Consider the following 25,631-nt stretch of genomic DNA (forward strand, 5'->3'; position numbering starts at 1 on the left):
CACTGTCTATGGAGAAATTTAAAACAATAGTAACACCAACTAAAGTTATTCCTCCTTTTTATTATTCATATGAGCTGACAATGCTAAATGATATTAGAAAATATATCCAGTTAGCCAAAGTCCTAAACAATTATAGCAGTTAGAGTTTAGTTTCAGCAATGTAGAGTAAGTTCCACATTATTGCAGTTGTATTACTTATTCTAATAATCATTAATACTTAGAATTTTCATGTGGAGGTTAATACAGAGAATTTTTAATTATGCAGACACCTCCCAATGCTCTGAGACTCAGCTATAAATGTTCATCTTGAGAGTAAGTTTGTAGGAATTCATAAGTGTTTGACTTTCTATCAGTGCATTTGGTGTTTTCCACCAAAAACATATTTTGCAATATAATGCTTTTTATTCAAGAGCAGTATGCATTTTTTTCCATTATCTTACCCATCCCCCATCCCCTGCAATGTGGTATTTCAAATGAGATTAATCAAAGGCAAAATCTGTTCAGAAATAGCTTTGAAAAATGTGCAATGAAACACTAAGCTTTAAAATCATTCTTTGACAATTGGTGCATGGAAAATGTGGAGTAAACCATTACTTATGCAATCCCAAATGTCGGGGAATGGAGCCTTCCAAAGGAAAGTGGAATCAAGGAAAAGAAGAATGCCAGGGAACTGACAAAAGATGATGATCTTACTCAGCTAAAGGCATAGACAGAGAAATATTTTATTCCCTTGATAATACTTCTCAAGAGCTGGATACTCCTTCTTAATTAATGAATCAATAATATCAATGTTTGCTATCAGTTAGCAATTTTTAAATAAATCTCTAGAAGAAAAATGACTTCAGAAGTTTTAATAGGTATGATTGAAATTTATGATGTGTTTTTGTTTAAGCCATTTTAATGGAAAATTTGGGAAAGCAGAAAAAAAATTAATACTATAATTAATAGTATTAATTATAATACTATTTAACAGGAATAGTATTATAGTAAAAATCCTGTTTCCAAACAGTATTTTATGAGTTTGCAAACTTTATTAAAACTTTTCTTAACGTATGTATATGATACTTCATGTGAAAAACTACTTTTGGAAATTAAAATATATTTCAAAATTAAAATTGACAAGAAGCATTCTTTAACAATAAGGAGAGAAGTAGACTGACAATTCTGCATGTAACAGCTATTAGACATGAAGAAGATCAAATTTAAAGATTTCATTCATACAGTTGTACAAGTAAAGCTCAAAATATAATTAGAATGTTTTTATTAATACAATAAAGTATAAAGGACACATGGACAAAAACTGGGGGGGTGGAAATGGGAGGGAGGTGGAGAGGGCTAGGTGGGTGGGCCGGGATGGGAGTAAAAGACAGAAAACTGTACTTGAACAACAATTAAAATAAAATTACAAACAAACAAATAAATATATATATAAGCGTATCTGTTTCCTTATCAAATGTCATACGGAATGTAGTTTAAAAGCAATAATTCATTATTTTGCTTTTTAAATTTTATGTTTTCTGTCATGATGTTGTACATATAAAGTTTAAAATAATAAAATTCTCACTGTACATTTTTCTGGCCATTGCTGCCACTTGTTTCATCTTATTATTATTCCTGAAAATAATTGTGTCATGCAGATAAGGTGGGTGTTTAAAAAATGACCCACTCTGGCTGTCAAATAAGCCAGACATGCCACTGCCTTCATTAGACCTCCAAAACCTCATTTAAAATCTAACTGCATGCCAACCTCTGGGAATATTTAAATAAATTATATCATGACTTTGTTGTATAAGTTGAATGCAAGGAATACTAAGGAATCATTATATATTTTGTTGTGATAATGGCCTTAGATTATATGAAAAATGACTATATTTTTTATAGACAAACCATGAATGAAATGCTGAGTTCTGAGATTTACTTAGAACTACTTTTTGAAAAAGAAAAGGAGGGAATGGTTGTTTGGGGGTTTATTATCCTATTCTCTTTACCTATTGACTGAATACAATGTTTCATAATAAAATAGTCAAAGAGCTTATCTTGATATTTTGTCCCAGGTTGATATGTCATGTCATTATATTTTCTGAGTGAAGGTATCCTCCAGCATGACCGAGTGAAAGAAAATTACCACCTTTAACCACCTTACTAACTCCTTCACTCTCTGCTTTCCTCTGTTGTCTGTGTCTATGGGTTATGCACATACGTCCTTTGGCTAGTCCTTTCACCTTTTCCCAAAACACCAAACAGAAAGGATACATGTTCATAGCAGCATTATTTACAATAGTCAAGGTCTGGAAACAGCCCAAGTGCCCATCAGTAGATGAGCAGCAAAAATGCTGCAGTACATTTATACAATGGAACACTATATAGCCATAAAAAAAAACTTTTGTGACAGCATGGATAAACCTGGAGATTATTATGCTAATGGAGGTAAGCCAGTAGGAAAAAGACAAATACCATATGATCTCATTTGTATGTGGACTCTAATGAACAAAACAAACTGTTGAACAAAACAGAAACAGAGGCATGGACACATGGAACAGACTGACAGCTGTCACAGGGAGGGGAGATGGGGACACTGAATGAGAAAAAGTTCCTAGATTTTTAAGACAATTCTTGGTTAGAAGACTGGCAAGAGGCTTTTAAAACAGATTTCCATAGGGCAAAAAATAATTTGCAATTACAAATTGTATAAAGTTAATGATCTAAGAAAAGCTAAGTCAGGGCCTAGAGTCAGGAAATAGTTAGTCTAAGGTTTAATCAAGCTGAGAAAAATGGTAAGGCCGTCTTGGTCAGTAGTGTATCATTACAAGGGGGAACTGAGAAACAGAACTCTCCCAATACAGTTGTTACCTCTAAATTTCTGTATATACTTTAAAGAAACTCAGTAGGTAAGATTGGCCCAATTTACCAAAAAGTATACCTTTTTTCATTTGATACTTTTTTTTTAAATCAAGGCACATTTCTCTTTTAAGATTCAGTCAGTTATCAAATGGTCCTTCTCCAAAGCCTTCAGCAAACCTCAAAGCCCTGTCATAACTAGAAGGGAGTGAAAGTGCAAGGAAAGAATGCATACATGTGTGAACACATGTGTGAACACTGAAGTGTCAGAGGACCTGTATATGTGAGGAGCTCTTTCAGCCACCTTCCTAGTTCATATTTCCAGGTCGGAGTTATCTAGTGAAACTACCTGGTATTAAACAAATGAAAAAAGATAGTGGAAGCATTTGGTCATAATACAGAACAGAGAGGAGGACGAGTGCTAATAACTGGGTCTTGTGGGGGCAGATATTAAAATATTGAAAGAGATAAGCTATGTCTGAGTCAACTAATATTGGGAGTATTGATTAATAAAGGGTGATGATATAACGCTATGAAGAGTCTTCTAAATGTTAACCAAATCATACTTTTCCACCTGGATACAAAGCTAAACTATTCCCCTCCATCACCACCACCACCACTGTGTAGGGAGCTGAGAGCCTATGATAAGATATTGGCCTATAGAGTGTGGATAGAAATGATGTACCTATCTTCTAGGTCTGTTGTTTACATTTTCTTTCTCTCATTTACTCTTTGATGACTGGCCAGATTAAGATGATACTGTGGAGAATCTCATCTTCCTGAAAAACATTGGAGGACATTGAAACCACTTGGGAGAAGAATAAAGAGCAAGATGCAGTCATGTTCTCCAACTTGGGAAGAGCAAGACATACAATGGTTGTGTTAAGTCATAGAAATCATTGGTTACTTATTTTGATAGGTTGCTGAGTTCATAGTTCTTGAGCTAAGGTGAAAAAAAAAAACAAGGCTGGAAATTTGTGTGGAATGAAGCCACAAAAATGGAAATACATAATATCTCTAGAAAAAAAAACAATTGTCAAAAATAGAGCCTTGGGAACTACCTAAAATTAGGAAACAAAGTAAATAACTGGAAAGGAAGAAAGCAATTTGATTATGAAAATACAATACAATAACATAATATCATTAAAAATTAAGTAGTAGAGATTTTGTAAACGAGGTTTTAAAGTGAATAATTGAAATCTAGGAAAACATGGTTAAATATTTACATGGAAGATATTGAAATTTTATTTTCAATGTATTCTTAAATTTGTTGATAACAGAAGGCATTTTATCTTATTCTCATTTTAAGAAAGATGAGGATTACTTGGTAAAGAAAGACAACATAATTAAAACTGTGTTGTATAACTCTTTAAAACAGTTTTTTAATGAGAATAAAATACAATGAAAATTTGAGCAAAATATATTTTTGAAGAATTTTTTAAATTTGTTTTATGTCAAGCTACATGCCAGATACTCAAGGGAGTCAATCAAGTTAAATTAGACAGGGTTACTGCCCTCTTGTTCCACGGAACTTATTAGCCACTTTTTGCTATATTTTTATATATGTAAAAGGAAATTTTTGCTTGTATTATTATTAGATTTAAAATATTAGTAAAGATGCATCTTAACTTCCAGATACATGATCATGAATACATGGAAGGAAGATTCTGTAATTTCTTGCAGTTGTGGACTTTGAGTCTGAAATAATTTACTTAGTTAGAAACTCTGGAGAATATTCCTGAATAATTTACAGGTTGTTATTGTATTCCTGAAATAAAAAGTAAAATTTTAAGCAAAAGTTATTTTTCTTGAAAGAGGAGGTAGGGCCTTCATCAAATTTTCAAAATGTTCATGATTCAAAAAGATCAAAAGCCACCATTATAATCCAGCTTTATCCTTTTTCAGATGAAGCATGTGAAATCCAGATCAATGAAATGTCTTATACGACACAAAGTCACACCAGTATTAAATATAAAATTAAAACCAGAATCTATGCTTTCTCATGTAAAGTTCTTTACTCTTTTTTATGCATTCTGTCCAGTATCTGAAAAATGTTAGATGCAGACCTACCGTATTTTAATCAGTGGTTGTCGGGGAGCAGTGCCTGGGGAAAACGAAGTGACTAGTGACTGTTCCCTTTTCTGAAAAATAAAATCTGAAAAATTTTTTTTCCAAAGAAGAATTGGCTTAGAATTTCATTGTCCCTAGCCACAAAAGACTAATCCCACTGAGATGTGAACAGTGGGGACTCAAAAAATTTTGAAAACATTTGGAAAAGGAAAAATTGGCTTCCTGGTAAGTGGCCCATGTTCCAGGGGGACTTCGCTTTTGTTGGAATATGTTACGTTCTATGTGCACATATGAACCAGAGTCTCTGCAGAGTTTCCAAAGTTCAGGAACAGTGCTTGATACAATTTTGACTTTTGTTAATTTATCCCAGTAAAAGCCCACTGGAACTCCAAAAGGAAAAATGAAACAATGTTAGAAACAGTATGAAATTTCAACTCTGATGACTTAGTTATAGTCATACTGCGAGGCGGGAGATGTTGTTTCCTGTTCTTTAAGCTCTTAAAGCTGTTATTTTCTGTTGCTTCCTCTGTAAAAATGTTTGGAAGCCATTCTACTATGCATAATCTTTTATATGTTTGAGGATAGTTATTAAATCTGTCTAAGACTTTCAGGCAAGATATTCCCCATTCTTCGACTCTTTCTTTACATATTAAAATTTCCATCATTCTTGTATTTGCTTTCTTACAAAAACCCTTCAAGTCTTCTTCACACATTTTTATGTTAGATAACCACAAATAGAAGATATGATAAAATCCTAGTAAAATATGCAATTCATAAATCAGTTTCTATTATTTATTCTCTACTTCTTTAGAAATTTCACTGATGCAATTACTTTGCTATCTCTAAAGTTGAAAGAACATAAGTATTCATATAACTCAATGTAATAGTTGAAAATGTTTTAACACAATTTTTTGAGATTTTTATGGAAATTATTAAGTGTGATGTAGTCAAAAGACTAGGCTATGGAACATTTTAAACTGATATGAAATATTCTCTCCAATGATAATTTAATATTTAACAGTAATAATGTTATCTTACTCTATGAATCCCCATTTTATTCTTAAAATGGAGTATAAATACAGAAACTAAATATTCTTTTTAAAAGCTAAATATATTAATGAATTAGATATAGTGAATTTCAATTTCCTGGAAGTATATCTAAAATTATAATTTCTCATCAAATTTGAGGATGTCATTTGGAATATATATTAACATTCTTACTCAAGGTATTCATTTATGTGAAAATACATAACATTGGTGATGAGATTCATTTTATCCTTTGTACACACCTTACATTGGCTTTTCCCCCAAAGTTTACAATGCTAGTGTTGAATTCCACCAATAACATACTTCAGTGCTTTTCCATCTTATTAACTGTGAAACTCCTGCCTCAAAGAGAATTCTCGATGGCCAAAAGGTTAAAAAAAAGATAAAATCAATCCTTCTCTAATTTAATGAGTTGATAGTTCAGAATCTCATTTTATTTTATTTTTTTTACATATTTTTCCTTCCTACCATTGTTATTTCTCTGGAGAGTTTAATTTTTAAGAATTCACATGGGAATATAAGAAGACTATACAGGCTATCATCTGTATCTTTACCCAGGTATAAACTGTATTCTCTACAATCTACTTTAATATTTTTAAGACATAAACTGTGTGTGTACTTGTGCGTGTGTGGTGATATGTGTGTATCTTCAGCCTTAATATATAGGAATAATAATATTGACTCTAAAAATGTCACTTTTATTTCCTACAATCATATCATTTCTTTGCCTAGAGATAATTTATCTCTAGAAAACATTTTGTAAAAGTTTGGTTTCTCATGCTTATGCTATTGCAAACCCACTTCCTCTCAAGTCTGAGAAAAATAAGTGAAGACATTGGAACACTCCTGTATAGCCAGTGCCTTATTAAAATAACACATTCACATATCCCAGAGCCTCATTCATTTGCAGCTTTGCTTATTTTATTTATGTACTTGCTTATTTCCACAAGTTTACTTAAAATATGTTTACTAGTATATTATGAAGGATCCCAATAAATAACTGAAACTACTACTGTTGGAAATAGATATATTTTGTAGTCTGAAATATGCATTGTGCAGCTTTTGGAGGAAATGAGAATGATATCTTTTCTAGATAAAGAATAGTAGTCACATAAGTTAACGTCTGACTTACAGTATGATATAGCACAAGGTAGCATAATATGTCACAGTAACAACGCTGGGTGCATTGTGCCTCTATGCTATAAACTTTGAATTGTTTTATTGATAACCTAGCAGTACGAGCATGAGTATCTGGTTATAATTTAACATGAACAATGTTTCCACAGGCATTTTCACAGTGGAAACTTTTATTGATAGTCAAATATAGGTTTATGCAAGGCAGACAAATATAAAACAACAATGATATGTTACTTCATAGTTTAGTGAGTAATGTATTAAAATATTTTTCCAAATGCAAATAACTCTTATATTTGTTATGCCAAAAGACATGTAAATATTTGCCAATATTGAATTCAGTAAGTGTGATTTTACATGTGATTTTTCATACTGTTCTGGAAATACATTGATTTTAACAAATTTAATTTTTTATCCTTAAATTACATTTATTTTCTTGAAATAACTGAATTAATAAAAAAAAACACAGCATGGCAGTTGTAAGCTTTGTAAGTTTAAATATATACAAGTACCTAGCACAATTTCTGAAACACAATATAAACATTTTAATTTCCCTTCTTCTTGATTTTAAGTTTATGATTTACCTTCTCATTTTTTAAGAAATGTTATTTACTCAACCCATAAATTCTCCCCTTATCTTCAAAATTAAAACAATTCATTTTTCTTGGATTATCTCATACAACTGTCATTTCTCAGAAATCGTTTCACAAATTTTAAATTATGTTTTTTCTTTCATTTGTTAGTCAAGTCATAAATATGTATTGTATAAATATTTCACATTAAGCACTATTGGAGACATGGAAAACACAATATCAATAATAAAAATACACTTCCTGTCCTCATGGGCCTTACATTTCAATGTAAACATGCAAATAATATACTTCAGAGTACTATGTGCTTTGAGAGCCAAACAGAAGTATTGGAAAATGAATGACAAGAGGCACAGGCACCTGGTTAAGATGTTGAAAGAAGAACTCTTTGAGGTGGTGACAACTCTTGTAATCTTAGTGACAAGCCACATGAAAATCTGGACAAAGTCCATCAAGGTAAAGGAAACAGCAAAGTTAATGCCTTAAGTCTGGGAGCACCTTTGATTTGCCACCCTCCCCTCCCCCTAAAAAAAAGAATTCAACCAAGTTTAGTGTGGATTACAGGAATTGGCTTTCTATTTCTGTCCTTGTCACCCTACCTTCAGTTATCCAGACAAAGTTTATTTATAAATGTCATCAGATGCTTCATTTGACTAAAGAACTGTAGTTTCTTATTTCAAAAGTAAAATAAATTTCAAATGACTGACCACAGCCTGAAAAGGCAAGTCAATCTCCATCCTATCTGGCAATCATTGTCATGAGTATCTTCGCTCAACAAGATCCAATCATACTGACACAGTGGTGAAGGGTAGAACATTAACACATGCATCCATCAGTTCATCGGTTTGTAGCCGGTAATATTTTTGAGGAAAAAAATATACTGATGAAGATGACAAGCAGTGGTTAGATTTGAGATCTAATCATCATAGCAGCTATTCTTTAGAGTTGTAACAGAAAAAGAGAAACAAGGATGTGTCAAGACTTTTGGTTGAGAAACTAGGTAAGAGATGCTAGGTGACCAGGTGTGACCTGGGCAAAACTGAATATATTATTGCTCATGCAACCCCTCCCAATATACACATTTTTCATCATTACCGGAAAAGTTATTTATTTTGACATCTTTTCGTAGTCTATGACCTACATTCTTTGCACCTAATTAAATAATCAGTAATCCGATTTAGTTGATTATAATGTCTTAATATTTTTGTGTCTGTTCTCCTCACCAGAATTATGTATTTACCTGCTGTACATACACTGACTCCATTTTAATCCTCCTCTTGAATGTTCTTTCTAAAATGCAGATCCAGCTATACCATGTTGTCTGTAAAATCTTTTGTAACTTCTTACTGCCATACCTTTAGAATCAAATATAAACTTGTAAAATAGGATCTACATGTGCCTCTCTCATAAAGCTTCTGCTTCTATCTACAACCTCTCTTCTACTAGGTCCTATCTAGCACTTCCTGCCTTAGCTATTCTAAAAAATTGTTGTAGACTTCTAAAGCTGCATGTTTCATAATTTTACTACTATTTTTCTTGAATTGGACACATTCACTGTCAAAGACTCATTTCAATGGCATTCCCCTAAAAGGTCCATCTGCCCCTTATTGATCACAGAGTCTTTTGCAAACCCATTTGTCATAGTACACTCTTGTTTCTCTCTTGCTCTTTTGATTGCAAGAAATTGAGGTCAGTGGTGACAGAGATGAGTGGTGCAAGAATACAGATGGTATAATTACGAAGAGGTAGTTCTCATGGGATTTAAAGATAATAATTCACAGAGAGCCAGACCTTGTGGAGATTAACACTATAAGTAGTTCTGGATTCAAGGTCACTATGGCAAGTTTACCAACATAAATTTGTGTCTGTTTATTCTCCCTTGCTCTGTATGACTTATTTCCATTTTAAAGTTGTGTTACTATCCTTCAAATTTTTTTAAGTTTTTCCCTCTCCTCTTAATACCCTCATAAATTTTATATGAACAAAACTCAATATGCCCTTCTCTAGTCCTAATGCTTCCTGCATAATTGACAAATTGTATCTGGTTTTAGTTCAAAGTTTGGAAAGATAATTTGAAAAACCCAGCTACTTTTGATATGAACCATGTTAAAAGATCTACATAGTTCACAAGGCAGCATCTACATTTCTTGTTCTTCATCATTTATTTTGGATCCAGAACTGCACAGTATAAATCAAGGCTACCCAGGTAACATGGGCTATGATTGAAATGTCTCCTTGGTAAGGAAGTATGGATGAAATGAACACCAATCCACAATATGTCATTCTCTAATTATTATGCATGTTTTTGCTTTTCTAATACTTACAGTATCCATTATAAATATATTTGCTAAATGTGACCTAATCATCATATGTAATCACCATAATCACCCTCACCCTTACCTCAAAAAAATTCTGATTAGAAATACAAAGTGTTTCTAAAAGAAAGAAATACTAAACCCAGAGGCAAGAAAATGAAGCCTCTTTAAAGGAACTTGCCAGTCTTAGAGTCTAGAACTTCTGAGCTGTGTTCATGAATGTCCAATTTCAGTCACAACCCCATATTGACATCTGTTATAGTTTCTATGAAGCATAAGTAATAAGTAGTAACTAAAACTGCCACTGACAGCTTAATTACAATACTGGGATAAGAGCAGAAAAACTGCAGTAGTAAATCTCACTTATCAAAGTACTAAAAATGGATAAAGGATGGTACAAAATATTAGCTTCTGTTTCTATCATTTATTCATTGCTGCATAAAAATGTCACATGACACCGTAATAAAAAAATAGTTATTTGTTTCATTTATGTATCTGTAGTTTGGGCAGGGCATGGACAGAGTTCAGTAGAGAGCTTGTCAATTACACTGGAGCTGGAGGAACTTTCAAAACCATGAATTCACATAAGTGGCAATTTAGTACTAGCTATTACCTGGTATCTCATCTATACTGTAAGCTAAAACTCAGAACACAACCTTTCCATGGAGTTTCTATCCTTTTTCAAGAACATACATCCCCAAAGACATGGTAGGTGGGCCTGGCATTCTTATGCAATATGCAGACGCAGTCACAAAGAGCCATTCAGTTTCAAGGAGAGAGGACATGGACACTGTAATAGGTCACATTGTAGAAAGAACATATGGAATGGATATTTGTTGTGGCCACCATTGGAAAACAACTTTCACTACAATGGTTTTGACTTCATACCCCACACTCCAAAAGATATTACTGACATTTCTCATTCTTATTATAAAATAACCTACCATTTGTTAATGCTAATAGATTTAATTAACTACTTAATCACATAGCAAATAATATTTTTCACATTTGTTTCTTCATTTATGGATAATATGTCTTATACTCATGCCTAGAAATGGCATAGTGAAAAGAGTTTCAGTTTACTCTTGGTAAGAATCACACACAGAATAATTATCATTAGGTTTAGAGTATTTGGCAATTCAACTTCTTCCCAAAGATAACCCCATGAACAAGAATTATAAAGTGTTCCCATCACTGTTTACTTAAACAATGACATAAACAGGAATTCCCTTGCTTAACAGATTCCTAGGCCAATTAAACATACTTACCTATTATAGCCATCAAAGATCAAATATGACCCAGATACTAGTAGGAAATAAAACACTATTCCAAGTGCAGAGAAAAATGGCCCATTGTAGCTTCTCTAGCCAAACTCAATTTAATGACCTTTCAGAAACTGCTATACCACTCAAAGTCAAATATTTACATAGACTTAGTTTCAGTTTCTGTGAAAGAAATATTTCTTGGCTACTATCTCTATTAGCATATTTTCATAGACCATTAATAGGTGCCAATACATTGAATGCATTGGTGATGTATCAACTTCCTAAGTGAATCATTATAACTATGAAGTGGAAGGTCTGGGTCATAGTATATGAAGTTTGGCCACTGAGATGGATGGAGATGGAGGGATGTGGGCTGGGGATGAAGCAGGAATAAGCAGCTTCCATTCCAGAGGTAAATGGGAAATTAGGCATTAAGATTAACATATCCAGAATGATATAATGAAGCTTGCATTTTCAATACCTGGTTTCTTATTATATCACATCTCTTTTGCATTCAGGGTACATGTCTGTTTCATATTCTTTACATTATTATGGAACACTCCACACATATAATATACATTAATAAATGGCAGAATAAAGGAACCAATGAGTTATATTCTTTATTATCACCACTATGACACAGATTATTGTAAGGAGAGCTCATGTAAATTCTTATTTATAATAATATGAAGCCAAATTTCAAGCACTGAGTCAGGCATTGTGTGTATAATGGAAAAGAAATAATCTGTGAGACAACTCGCTTGTATGATTTATGAATCAATTATTTAAATCTATTCTAGTAAACATTTTCAGGAGATATTTGTGCACCAATCTGCCTATTAAAGAAAAATATTTTAAGCATAATAGCTAATCAAGGGCCAGACATAATACCTTCCACTTAAATGCATGTTTATGAATTGATAACATGGAACATCTTGTATAAAACAATGAAAGACTAAAATAGGAGCTAAACAAATTGGTAATAAGTTTTGAAAAGATTCTGTTCTCATACACACTTTAAATGTTTTAAAACATATAACATGGTCAACTTAGTTATATATGAAGATGGGGACAGAGAAGTGTAAGAAAGATAGGGTGATCAAGACAAGATGATATAGATAAATTAGGAGTATTTTTTTGTGTGTGTAGCTAGGTTTTGAAAGTGGAAAAAATTACATCAGAATACAAAGTAACCACAACAAAAAAATTTCCTGACAAAATTATGTACAAAATACCAAATACTACATATTTTTCTTTGTTCTTTTTTAAAATGTATTTCTCTGTGTAGCACAAAAATGACTATGGAATGCAAATCACAGCAACAGGGGAATAATTTACATTATGCTTCATATAAAGATTGGAATACTGTCCAAAACTGGGATCTCCATAGTTGAATAGTGGACATGAGATGGAAATCCTGACCCACAGAATTATAATTGTATAAGCAGCATGAAAGATGTACTCCTGGGAGAAGACACCAACAGCTTTATCTTGACAATTACATTTTAACAAATGTTGTCCTTCTAATGTCAGTCTATTTTAACAAACCATCACTTCTGTTGATGCAAAACATTCATAAGTCTCAGAATCATCTAGTTCTAGTCATAGTAATTGTCCATGCTGAAGCCTAACAGGAATTTGGCATCTTCTGCTGTGGACCTTTTCTCATGGTGAAATGATACCTTGTGTTTGACGGATTATGGCACATGAACTCTTAGCTGTGCAGGTGATCATTCTACTGGTATGGTGAACCTTGGGAAGACTTGGAGAAGTAAAACACTTGCCACCCTACTGGGAGTTTAAGACTGATCCTTTAAACCTACTGCAGCAAAACCACAATGTGCGGCATCATTATATACTTAGCTATGGATTTTCATATGTTTAATGAAAATCCCTGATGATCAGCAGTTCAACATAGAAATATTTGTTTACCAAACTTTATCTATTAAGTTTCCATCTTAGTGCTTTCAGTTAGCATATGAGGTCTGCCCAGTAATTATCCAGCCATGCACTATGAAAAATAGAGACATTTATTGAAGAAGATATAAGAAACATTGTACATAGGACGATGATGCCTCTTGTTCCTTCAAAGTAAGCACCTTGGGACCTCACACAGTTTTCTCAGTGTCTCTTCCACTGTTCAAAACACAATGCAAAATCTTTTGTTGGATTCGCCATCAGCTGCCCTATGAAATTTTCCTGAATCTCATTGATGGTCTAAAATCTCTTCCCTTTCAAAGGTGATTTCAGTTTTTGAAAAAGACAGAAGTTGCAGGGCAACAAATCTGGGCGGTGGGGGAGCTGAGTCATCTGGGTGACTTAATGTTTCACCAAAAGTCTCTGCACAAGATGCGAGGTATGAGTGTGCACATTGTCATAATGAAACTGTTAATCACCAGTTGCTCATAGCTGTGGTGATTTTCGTTGTATTGCATCTCTCGACCTATGAAGAACATTGAGATACTACTCCTTGTTAATTTTTTTGGCCAGGAGGGGCATACTCATGATGGACAACTTCTTAATCAAAAAAAACATTTACCATGTTCTTGATCTTCTTGAACCTGGGTATAGAGAACCAGGCAACTTACATTAAGGTAGTTGGAGATGTTATTGGGACAACTGGGACTTTGTTTCCAGATCATAGCAGTAGACCCATGATTCATCTCCAGTTATGATCATCTTGATGAAATCTGGTTCATTGGTAGCAGTTTGAATCAAGTCATTAACAACTGCAGTCCAATGTTCTTTCTGCTCTGAGAGCAGAAACTGCAAAACAAATTTTACCATAACATGTTTCATGCCAAGATCCTGCAACAAAATCTCAGACTTAGTTTTTGGAATCTCCAGACCAGCTTCTAATTCTTACACTGTCAGTTGCTGATTGCATCTCACTCACGTTCAACTTTCTCTGGTGTTTGGTTTATTGCAGGACTTCTGGAATGTAAATCACTTTCAGCAGATTTTCGACCATCTTTGAAACATTTGTGCCACACTTTTATTTGAGCTGCACTCATGCCCAAAAGCCTTCTGAATCGTCAGAATAGTTTCTGCAGAGGAATGTTCAAGCTTAATGCAAAATTTGATGCAGATTTTTTGTACTACTCACTCAGTCATTTTGAATGTGATGGCCACAGAGTACACATGTTCACAGAACAGTATCTACCACCCCCACTGACTGGTACAGTGAAGTCGTCATTGCTCACATATGTTCATTCCAGTCCAGTCCAGTTCGTTCCAGCCTTGGCTGTCAGGTTACATTGATGTTGCACAAACCGTTCTCATTATTTTAACAATGGCTGGACTTTTTCTTGACAAACCTCTTGTACCCACACATGTACATTTGTGTGTGTGCTTAAATGTATATATTTAAGTTTAGCTTAGATATATTTTCTAACATACATGTGTGGGCAAAAAGAGGTTTATAGTTGTGAAACACAGAGTTTATTCTTGTATTATTATTTATTAATTATTGTATTATTTTCCATGTGAGCAACTGTAAACCTACTTTGCCACACCTTGTATGCATACCTTGGAGATTCCAGTTCATCTGTAACAGAATTTCTGATTTATAGAAACTGTGAGATCCTAAATATGCGTTGTTTTAAAACACTAAATTTGCAGTAGTAATTTGTTATGAAGCATAGAAATTAATACACTGACACATTAGTGTGCCTGAGGCTTAAGTAGAACACTTCAGTACATTTCAAGCTCACAAAATCAGCAAATGTTTAAAAAATAGCTTTCATGTTTAATAATCATTTAACACTTAATGGAGAGCTATTTAACAAGGAAATTTGTTTATTTATGTGTTTTATGCACTGGATCCATTAAGATGAGCATCAAAGTAGAAAAAGAAAAGAAGCTATTCTCTCCTCCTATTTATAATCCTTAAAAGCTGTGGTTCAAAAGCAGCATTGTGAATCACAATCATTTGTAAAAGTTATTAAAAAGTTAGAAAACTAATTAAAACTGATTCATAACCCCTTAATATTTGGGTGACTAAATGAGTGTATCCGTGTTGTCTATCTTTAGACATACTGGGGAGCGAGGAAGTAAGAACTGGTGTCTTTCCTCAAACAGAAGTAGCCTGCTTACAGACTATAAAAGAAAATCTGATAGGTTTACTTAATTGACAGTCACTACTTTAAAGGCACGAGTTTCTGGAAGAAAAAATGTTGTCTCACACTCAAGAATGTTCACAGCACGGCTTCACATACCTTCCCAACATCTTGTTCTACATTTGAGATATACCAAATATTTAACTCTCTAAACAAGAAATGAAACTTAATGCTATGTGTTCTATAATCTTCTTATAATGCCCCTTTTTACTTTACTTGTTCACTGGCCAGATTTTTCCTTCAAGTATGACACCCTAGGCTGATATTGTGGACATTCCTTTCACTACTGAAATAATATATTTTTTTAGCACCAAGAGTGTTGTGCTGTGTATATTTATATTTTTCCATTTGACAGTTTTTTGAGGTCAGGGTCAGTGTTTCATTTATCTGTATATAACTGGTGCTTAGCAAATATTTCTTTCATCTATCTATTATCTATCATCTATCTATTCATCTATCTGATGTATCTTTATACTGCTACAGACTAAATGTTGATGTACTCATCATTCTCAATAGATAATTATTGAATCAATAGATGTAAACATGTATTTAATTTAAAATGTCTTCACAAAAATAATGAGTACTTTAAATAAAGTTTTTATTCCGTAATAACTTCTGTAAATGTGATGGTTAACTTTATCTGTTGATTTAGTTAGGCTATGGTGCACAATTACTAGTAGCAAACTTGTGTAGATTCTGCTATAAAGGTAGTTGGAGATGTTATTAACATTTATACAAAAGCATTACCTTCCATGATACAAGTGGGCCTCATTCAATTGGTTGAAAGCTTTAAAAGACTGAATGTTACTGAAGAAGGGATTCTTCCTCAACACTACAACATAAATAATTGCCTGAATTTCTAGCCTTGTTGTTCACTCAGCAATTTTGAACTTAAGACTGCAACATTAACTCTCACCTGCATATCAAGCCTGCTAGACAATATAGCACATTTCACAAACACCAGCTCCCATAACTGGGTGACCAAATGGTTAAGATAAATCTTTCTTTAGGTAGATTAGATAAATAGGTAGAGGATAGATAGAGATAGATAGATACATAGATACATAGATGCATAGATGTTAGAAATAGAGATATCTCTTAATAGCTATGTTTCTCTGGAAAACTCTAATTTTATGTAATGATGGCATAATATTAACCCTGTCCTAACAATTGTCAACTCAACAACAAATTTAAATGTCTTTTTCATCCTTTTATTTTGAATCTTAAATGGTATTTTTAATAGAATTTATTCTTTGATTTTTTTTTAAATTGCTTTTATTAGTGAGAGCAAAGTAAAAATTTCAGATTTATAAAATCTGTCATGGAGAAGAGTAAAAATACAAAGGAAAGGCATATCTTTCTTACTTCTTTAACACTTTTCTTATGCATTCATATTAATATGTAAATCTAAGCTTTGGATTGGAGAAATTAGATGATTTAAAGATGTCATAATGAGATAAATTGCTTTTTGAAGAGTTTTTTGGTTGTTAAATGTGCAGCAATTGCTTTTATGACATTGCAATTAGTTCTTGGAAGAATACCTAGATGAAATAAAAGGAAAGGAATTATTTCTCTTAATCAATAAATATACTGTTGAAATACTCAGAGGTAGGCAGAGTAACAACCCCCCCCCCCCCACAAAAAAAGATTCTTACCTTCTTATCACCAGAATCTGTTAATATGTCACCTCTATGGTAAAAAGAATATTGCAAATGTGATTAGATTAAGGCTCTTAAAATTTGTAGATAAGGCTGAGCCCAATAAAATAAAATCACATGAGTTCTTAAAAGTGGAGAAACTTTCCAATCTGTGATCACAGGGATGTAATTGTGGAAGAATGATGAACAAATAAAATGGCACTGGCTTTGAAGATGAATGAAGTTGACCACCACCTATGAAGTATGAGTGACCTCTGAAAACCAGAAATATGCTTAAACATTGTCTGCAGAGCCTCTAGAACATAGCATAGAAGTTGCCAACAGCATGATATTAACCCAATGAGGCTTGTGTCACACTTCTAACCTACAGAAATGCAGAATAATGAATGTGTGTTGTTTAAGTCACCAAATTTGTGGTGTTTTATTAAAACATCATTAGAAACCTAATACAGAGGTTTTCAAAGTAATTGAGATATGAATACATAACTATAAAGTTATGAATACAAAAGAAAGAAATACATGGTTGACTTTGACATTGTCTTTCCAATGTTCTGCAGCATGGAAAACCCAAAGCAGGCAACTCATTTGTTATATTGAGTCCATTTAAAACTTCTCATTCTCTTCACAGTCCAAATAAAGTGATTTAGTACATGAAAAGTTGTTTGCTCACATCATTGATATCTTAGAGTCAGCAAGCAATAGTGAGCACTACTCAGATGGTGCAGTTGCTGACCAGACACAGTTGGAACTACCATGTTAATCTCATGAAGCAGACCATAGAATATTTAGGATGTGGGGTGCTAATTAAGGAAACATAGACATTTTGGACTTTATAATACTATCTTCCTTTCTAGCCTACCTTGGCTGAAATTCTTGTCTTCAGTGTTTCTGAGGCATACATAGCTTTGTAATAGTATTGTTTACAAAGGGCCACAGATGCAATAACCAAGGTGAACTGATAGCCCAAGAAGGTTCAGTGAGTTCGTGAAGATCAATAAATAACCGGTTGGATTCTAAAAGAATGGTAGTGAGGGAAAACAATTTTTCAAAAGTGTACCAATTTCACGAAAATAAGAAGAGATTTCTTGACTGTGAATGTTGAATGAATGACTAAACTATGAATGAATGATTCAATAAAGAAATATTATTTTAGCTTCTCTGATAGAAATAATCTATCAATTTAAACTTTCACAGAATTAACATGCTATAATTAGTAGACAAGGATATTAAACACAGTTATAATGGTATTTTAGACATTCAAGTTGGGAGACGAAAGAAGGAACATTTTTAGAGAGACATGGTAGGTACAAAAGAGGCATGTATTAAACTTTATATGTTAAAAGCTAAAATGTTGAAGATGACAATACAGTGGGTGGAATTATCATATTAGACATTGCACAGGAAAAGAGTAGTGACTTGAAGACATAGCAAGAGAAACTTTCTAAAACAAAATACTGACACAAAAATAGTAATAAAGGAAACAGAGATGTTTGGTAACTTCAAAATATCAAATAGGCACGCAATTAAATTCATTAAAGGAAAGTAAAAGTAAAAAAAAAATTACTCAATTAGGGTTCACAATGCAAATAAAAGCTTCACAGGGAAGTAATATATGTTAGTTCTGTTGACAACACTTGGCCAGAAATACTTACTCATTGGTTCCAGAAGTAAACCAGTTAGAATGTTATGTTTCAAAAAGTCCTTTAACATTTGGTGAACAAGTTAATGACTCCACACATGGCATCCTTTACTATCATATACTAAGTTCAAATAAAATTTTTATAGTGTATTATTTAAGAAGTTAGAGTAACACTAACTGCTATTGCAAATAAATTCTACAATTTCTGTAGCTTAACGTGTTCGGACCTATTCTTCTATCACATAAAAATTTGTTGCAAGTGTATTTTTTACACTTATATTTCAGGGATTTAAGCTATTTTCTTTTGGGGTCTCAAATTATTCTTCATTCAGGTTTAAAGAAAGAGAGAGCGTGGAAAAGGCATTTATCCTCCCTAATTCTCTTGACCTGGAAATAGCATGCCGTATTTTCAATTACCCTCTACTGGACATGGTCCTGACTTACTTCAACAGGATTAAGGAATGTAGTTTTCACATGACAATTTTGTAGGAAGTGCACATCTTTTTGTTAGACAGCTATCTTTTAGAAAATCAGAAACTAAAGGAATTATTTCTTCAAAGACACCAAATACAATAGTATTTTTCCAACTAAAATGAAAGATTGGATGACTACAATATAAGAAGTTTAGAAATGGAGCTGAAATACTTTAATAGTTGACACTCTATTGGTACTTCTCTTTTCTATTTTTCTTTCATTGCCACCATTTTCTGCTCTGATTCCAGACCATCAGTTCTCCTGGTGTAGAAACTGGTCTTAGAAAGTCCAGGTCTTAAAATTTGAAAACTCTGTGCAACAGAGAAGTTATTCATGCTTATTCTTATTTCAAATTACAAACGTCTTGGGGAACAGCTACAATTTATTTGTTAGACCAGGTAATTACTGCTGGATCTCTCAATTCAAACAAAAGAACCAAACACAGAAGAACATGAGAGATCTCTTATAAGCTATATATTTTTAACTATAGTACTTAAAACGATAATGATGTTTCCAGAAGAAAGAAAAGAGTTCATGTTTTGAGTAAATGGTAACAAACAAGGATTTCTCTCTATTGATCTTTTTTCTTGCTTTTAAGTGATTTCTCCCACTAGAAATCATTTAAAGAATGTTCAAAATTCTACCAGCTGGTCCTCCACTGACAAGCATTCCTGGTTATGCAATTTCACTGTTGACAGTTTTTTTCAAGCTCTCTATCCCAATTCTTTCTGTCATTGCAGATGGCATAGCCACCTCTTAATAGAAAGAAGTAAAGCTATTGGGCATGAATGTTCCCGTTATTTTAGCTATTACTACCTGTATATCTAGCTCATTTATTATCTCATTTCCTTTAGTTTCAGAATTGAGGCATATCTCCTTACTTTTGAAGTTTAGTATTTCCACATATACTCTAAAGTTTTTCATTGCCTCCAGGCTATTCATTTATTATCTAAATGCTTTTCTTACATTTTCAAGTTGTTTTTCTCTCTACATTGCATTTGACACAGTCTTATCAACATTATAGATTTGTTTCTCATTTAAGAAATGACACTTTAGCCCTGACTGGTGTAGCTCAGTGGATTGAGTGGGGGCTATGAACCAAAGTGTCGCAGGTTCGATTCCCAGTCAGGGCATATGCCTGGGTTGCAGGCCATGACCCCCAGCAACCGCACACTGATGTTTCCCTCTCTCTCTCTCTTTCTCTCTCCCTTCCCTCTCTAAAAATAAATAAATAAAATATTAAAAAAAAGAAATAACACTTTATTCTATTATAATGGTGGATACCCAATTGGGCTACACATTGGACTCACCTGGAGATTACTGCTACTATCAACATCCTCTAGATCTATTGTAAAAAGAAGTATGGCCTGTGATTCAGAGTTCTTAAAGATTATTCCCAGATGATTCTAATATGCAAATGTTTGAGACCACTGATATACAAAGGTCTGCTCAGAAACAGCCCAGCCATTGTTAACATGACGAGAATGGTTTGTGTGACATCTATGTAACATGGCAACTAAGGAGAGCGAACAATGACAACTTCACAGTACTAGTCAGTAGGGTTTGTAGATGCTGCTGAGTGAGCATGTGTGCTCTGTGGCCGTTGTGTTCAAAATGATTGAGCAAGTAGAGCAACAAAACTGAATACAATTTTGCATTAGGCTTGAACATTCCTCCATGGAAATTATTCAGATGATTTAGAAGGCCTGAGCTATGGGTAAATGGTGAATGGCAGCCTCATAACCACAATGCACCCTATGATACATCACGTCTCTTGTAGTGTTTTTGGTGAAATATCAAATCACCCAGGTGCTTTAGCCCCCCTACAGACCAGATTTGGCATCCCACCACATCTGGCTTTCCCCAAAACCAGCACTACCTTTGAAAGGGACATGATTTCAGACCATTGATGAGATTCGGGAAAATACAATGGGATGGTTGATGGCAACTGGGATAACTGTGTGAGATCCCAAGGTGCCTACATTGAAGGGGACTAAGGCATCATTGTCCTATGTACAATGTTTCTTGTTTTTTTAAGAAGTAGAACTGTTTTTTAAAAAGATTTTATTTATTTTATTTTTAGAGAGAGGGAAAGGGAGGGAGAAAGAGAGAGAGAAACATCAGTGTGTGGTTGCCTCTCACATGGCCTCCACTCAGGACCTGGCCCACAACCCAGGCATGTGCCCTGACTGGGAATCGAACTGGCAATTCTTTGGTTTGCAGACAAGACTCACTGAGCTACACCAGCCAGGGCCTATGTACAATGTTTCTTGTACCTTGTATCTTCAATAAATGTCTTTATTTTCCTAGTACATGGCTGGATACTTTCTGGACAAACTTTGTATATAATTTCTTTGCCAGACCTGATTCCCCCCTAATTTAATCTCTAATGATACCTGTAAAATGGGATTAACAACAAAAAAATTTGTTAATCTCCCTTTTTATCTGTCTTGTAAATTGATTTCTCCTGTATATACACATTACTACCTCTTTGAGAAACTTATCTTTTCTCAGGATCACTTCACTGATCAATTAAATCTTACTAAGCTTGAACAGCCTTCTGGTCAGTAAACTCTACGAAGTGTAATCAGGTTATTCTTTATAAATCACAAAACAGATAATATTGCATACCTTCTCAAAAACCATTTAGACATTGATTGATGTGTTTCAAATGCTTCAGCTGGATTGCAGGACTATACTTAATCTGGTACCTGCCTTCCCCTTCAGTCACTTACTATAGGACTTTTCCTCCATCCCACACTTACACAGCCTGAGCCCTATGTCCTATATGATTTATGTAAGCCTACTTGAATTTCAACATTAAGCTAAAGCATTAACTCCTCTATCCAACTTTTCAACTCCCTGTTGCATAATCCAGGGGAAGCAGAATTTTTTAATGGAATTGTATTAAAAGCACTTACGGATTCAAGGATTATTGGCATAATATAATATTAACATGAATTTTTATGCTCTGCTTTCACACCATGAATAAATATTTTGTATTTTTGCATAAGAACTCTAAGTGTTGTTTTATTATCTGTTTATAGGTTAGTTTCATTCTCTAGATATTAAGACTCTTAAAGCCATGGATCACATATTATTTATCACTGTATTGCATTTGTGTCCATTGAAATGATCATGATGAAATGAATAGATGCTAAGCCTGTGAAAATACTATTTCCATTTTAACAAGAGAAAATACAATAGTGGAAAGTAATGCCTTCCTGGTGATGAAATTTCAGGCCTAAAAAGACAATGTTGCCAATAATATTCTCAAATGTGATGATCATTTACCCTTGTCTAAGTATAAGTAATAGCCACACTTCCTTCAATAAGGCCACTTTATAACCTTCATAAGTTTCTGTCACATGTCGGCTCCAGAACAGTGGCACCTACAGTGTGATCCCTGGACCAACATCATTGTCATCATGGAATTTGTTAGAAACACAATTTCTTGGAGCACCCTTGGTCACACTTAATTGGACACTCTGGGAAAGAACCCAGCAACCCATGTTTCAAGGAGTCATTTAGGTATTTCTGATGTTCTAAAATTTGAGAGGCATTGTAAAGATCTGGGGAGGAGCTATTATTTGTTGCTTGCCTAATTTCCCCTGTTTACATCATGAGTGCTTCCAAGGAAAGCAAGCTGTGAACAGAAACTATTCCCAACGCGCATCATATGGCTGGCATGAGTAAGTCACTTAGTCTTTCGAACCTAAGTTTTCTCATTTATGTAATGGAGTAAAATTATTTATTATTACAATATATTACCTCTCTCGACTTGCTATTAATATTAAATGTGTTAATCTATAGAAAATTTCTAACACAATTTATGACCAAAAAAGCAGAAAACCTGCTAAAAAAGTTTAGATGTTTTGTTTCCCTTTTGACACTATAGCTGCTATTTTTATTGTAATTGCTATAGCATTATTATTAATATTACTGCTGCCATTATTATTAGCTTTACAGTTATTTTTAAATGCTGTGAAGTGATGTATTTATTCTCAGAGAGCAGGTAACAGGGTAGAAGAGGTAGATTAATGAATTCACACAACAGTTACAAAATGAAAGCATGATTAAACTATGAGTAAGTCTGACTACACCAGAGAATATAATGTTATAATAAATATCACTAAATAGCCCTGGCTGGCGTAGCTCAGTGGATTGAGCATGGGCTGTGAACCAAAGCATCGCAGGTTTGATTCCCAGTCAGGACACACGTCTGGGTTGCAGTCTACGGCCCCCAGCAATTGTACATTGATGTTTCTTTCTCTCTCTCTCTTTCTCCCTTCCTTCCCTCTCTAAAAATAAATAAATAAAATCTTTTAAAAATCTAAAAAAATATATAAAAAATAAATATCACTAAATAATCTACATTTCAAGGGAAGCTAAATACTTTATATAAGGCATAGTAACGAAATAAACAAGAAGTTAGGTAATAGGGTAAAAACTACAGATACTGTTAAATGAAGCCAGGTTAGTGCCTTTTCAAACAAAGTAACTCAACATGTCTGATGCACCGGCCGGCAATGATCACGGAACGCTGTGGATGGCTCGACAAAAATACGCGAGAAAAAACATGCACAGAGACAGGCTAGTTTCTGTGGAGAAATAGGGGCGGAATGGCCAACCCGTCTAGTGGGGAGCGTGCCAATTTACCGTCCAAACCTGCTTTTATTGGGCTCATTTTGCATAATAATTCATGTAAAGTACATTACTCACTACGAGGAAGTAAGGAACAATAGATAATAAGGAACTCTGCGGGTCTATTTTGAGTCGGGGTCAAAGAGCTGTAAGACTTTGAGGAACAAACTAACTTCCTCCTTGGACCCTTCTCATTCAACTGAGAGCATTCTAAACCAAGAAGGTTTCACAGGAATTTACATGTTCTTTCTTAGGCCTGATCACCCCAGGAAATCCGCCCTTTTTCAGCACAGAGCTGCACCACCCTGTCATTGTTTCAGGCTTAGGTGGAGCAAGGGAACTAAGGCAACCGAGAGACAAGGAGGTTTTCTCCCAGACACTGAGAACTCAGGCTATGTCAAATCTGAAGAGTGAGGGTCCATCACCCCCTTTTGCTGCAGCCCCCAAAGTTCTTCTTTTGGGGGCCTCCCACGTGATCATGCCTGTCTTAGATCATTTCCCCCCTTGGGGAATCTTACCCGTCTTTGGCTAACTAACCAAGCTTTGGGGTTCAGTTATGAATGAAGCAGTAAAAGCAGCGTTCCTGCCAGGGAGATAAGCTTTTGTCTCCTTGCTGGCTTACGGTTCCAAGGGCGTTCCCTCAGCCTTAGCCTAGGCGGGGGTTTCAGCTTCTGATACCAGGCAGAGTGGTTCCCAACACATGTCAAAATGGAAACAAGGTTAAAATAATTATACAATCCTATGACTTAACTGATGTTTTTCTTTTGCTATTTTGTAGGTATGAATGTCAACCTAAAGTGTGCAAAATAAATATATATTTTTTCTTTTTCCCAATGATTCAACTTGATTTCTATTGTGAGTGCCCATCACACTGAGATTTATGACTTTCACCAAGTCACTCTGGTGTTCATCACCAGTGTCAAGATGTTGAATACCCTGAGATTATCTTCATCTCATCTGGTCTTCAGTCACAGATCCATCCATTCTGGTTTTTACTGAAATACTCTCCTTTCCTATCTGCAGGCTTCATTCAGATTCATTGTCCTTCTGGGGATGGAAGTTTTTGGAATGTTATCGTTGGCCCTTATCTGTTTAATGCTGAAAATACCAGCTCCCAGATATGGTGAACACAGAAAAGCCTAAATGCTTTGGTGTGACAGAGAGTGCACTATGGAGAGAACAAAAGAAGATACCAATATTTATCACATACACACAAATTCAGCCACATTTAAAAACATAACATGTTCTGTGTAATCTTGCAAGGCTTAAATCATACGTCTTTCTCAAATTCCCCTTCAGTCGGTAGTCACCTAAGCCCGTTAGCTTTCCTTCAAAACAAATGAATAAGTAACTATTCAGCTGATAAGCTAATTCAATTCACTTGAACATGAACTAGACACAATTCTAATTTCTATAATGTGTTTGGCATCAATGAGGAAAGTTTATATGCACTACAACACACATTAAAACGTTTACCCTGGAGAAAGACAAGGAGAAACATATGTTATTCACAATGTTAGTGATTAAATCTCAAGAAGCATAGAAAAAACATTAAATATTCCTGCAAAAATGGAATGAAAGATCAGTATTAATGGTCCATACATTAGTGGTGAATTAAAGTCTGCAAAAGCAGACTTAACAAGAAAACATGAGTTGAAATTGATAAACTTATTCCAAATGGCAGAAATAAGTTCAAATTGCCCATGTCCCAGCCATTAGGAAAAATTGATAACACACTCAGCACACACACGCACGCACACTGCACCTATGCGCACATGCTTTAGTTCTTGATATATGCATGAATGTAATAAACTTTAGACCATAGACAGGTTTGATTAT

The sequence above is a fragment of the Phyllostomus hastatus genome, unplaced genomic scaffold, assembly GCF_019186645.2.
Source record: "Phyllostomus hastatus isolate PE091 unplaced genomic scaffold, TTU_PhHast_1.1 phas_contig_86, whole genome shotgun sequence".
In the NCBI taxonomy this organism is placed as follows: domain Eukaryota; kingdom Metazoa; phylum Chordata; class Mammalia; order Chiroptera; family Phyllostomidae; genus Phyllostomus; species Phyllostomus hastatus.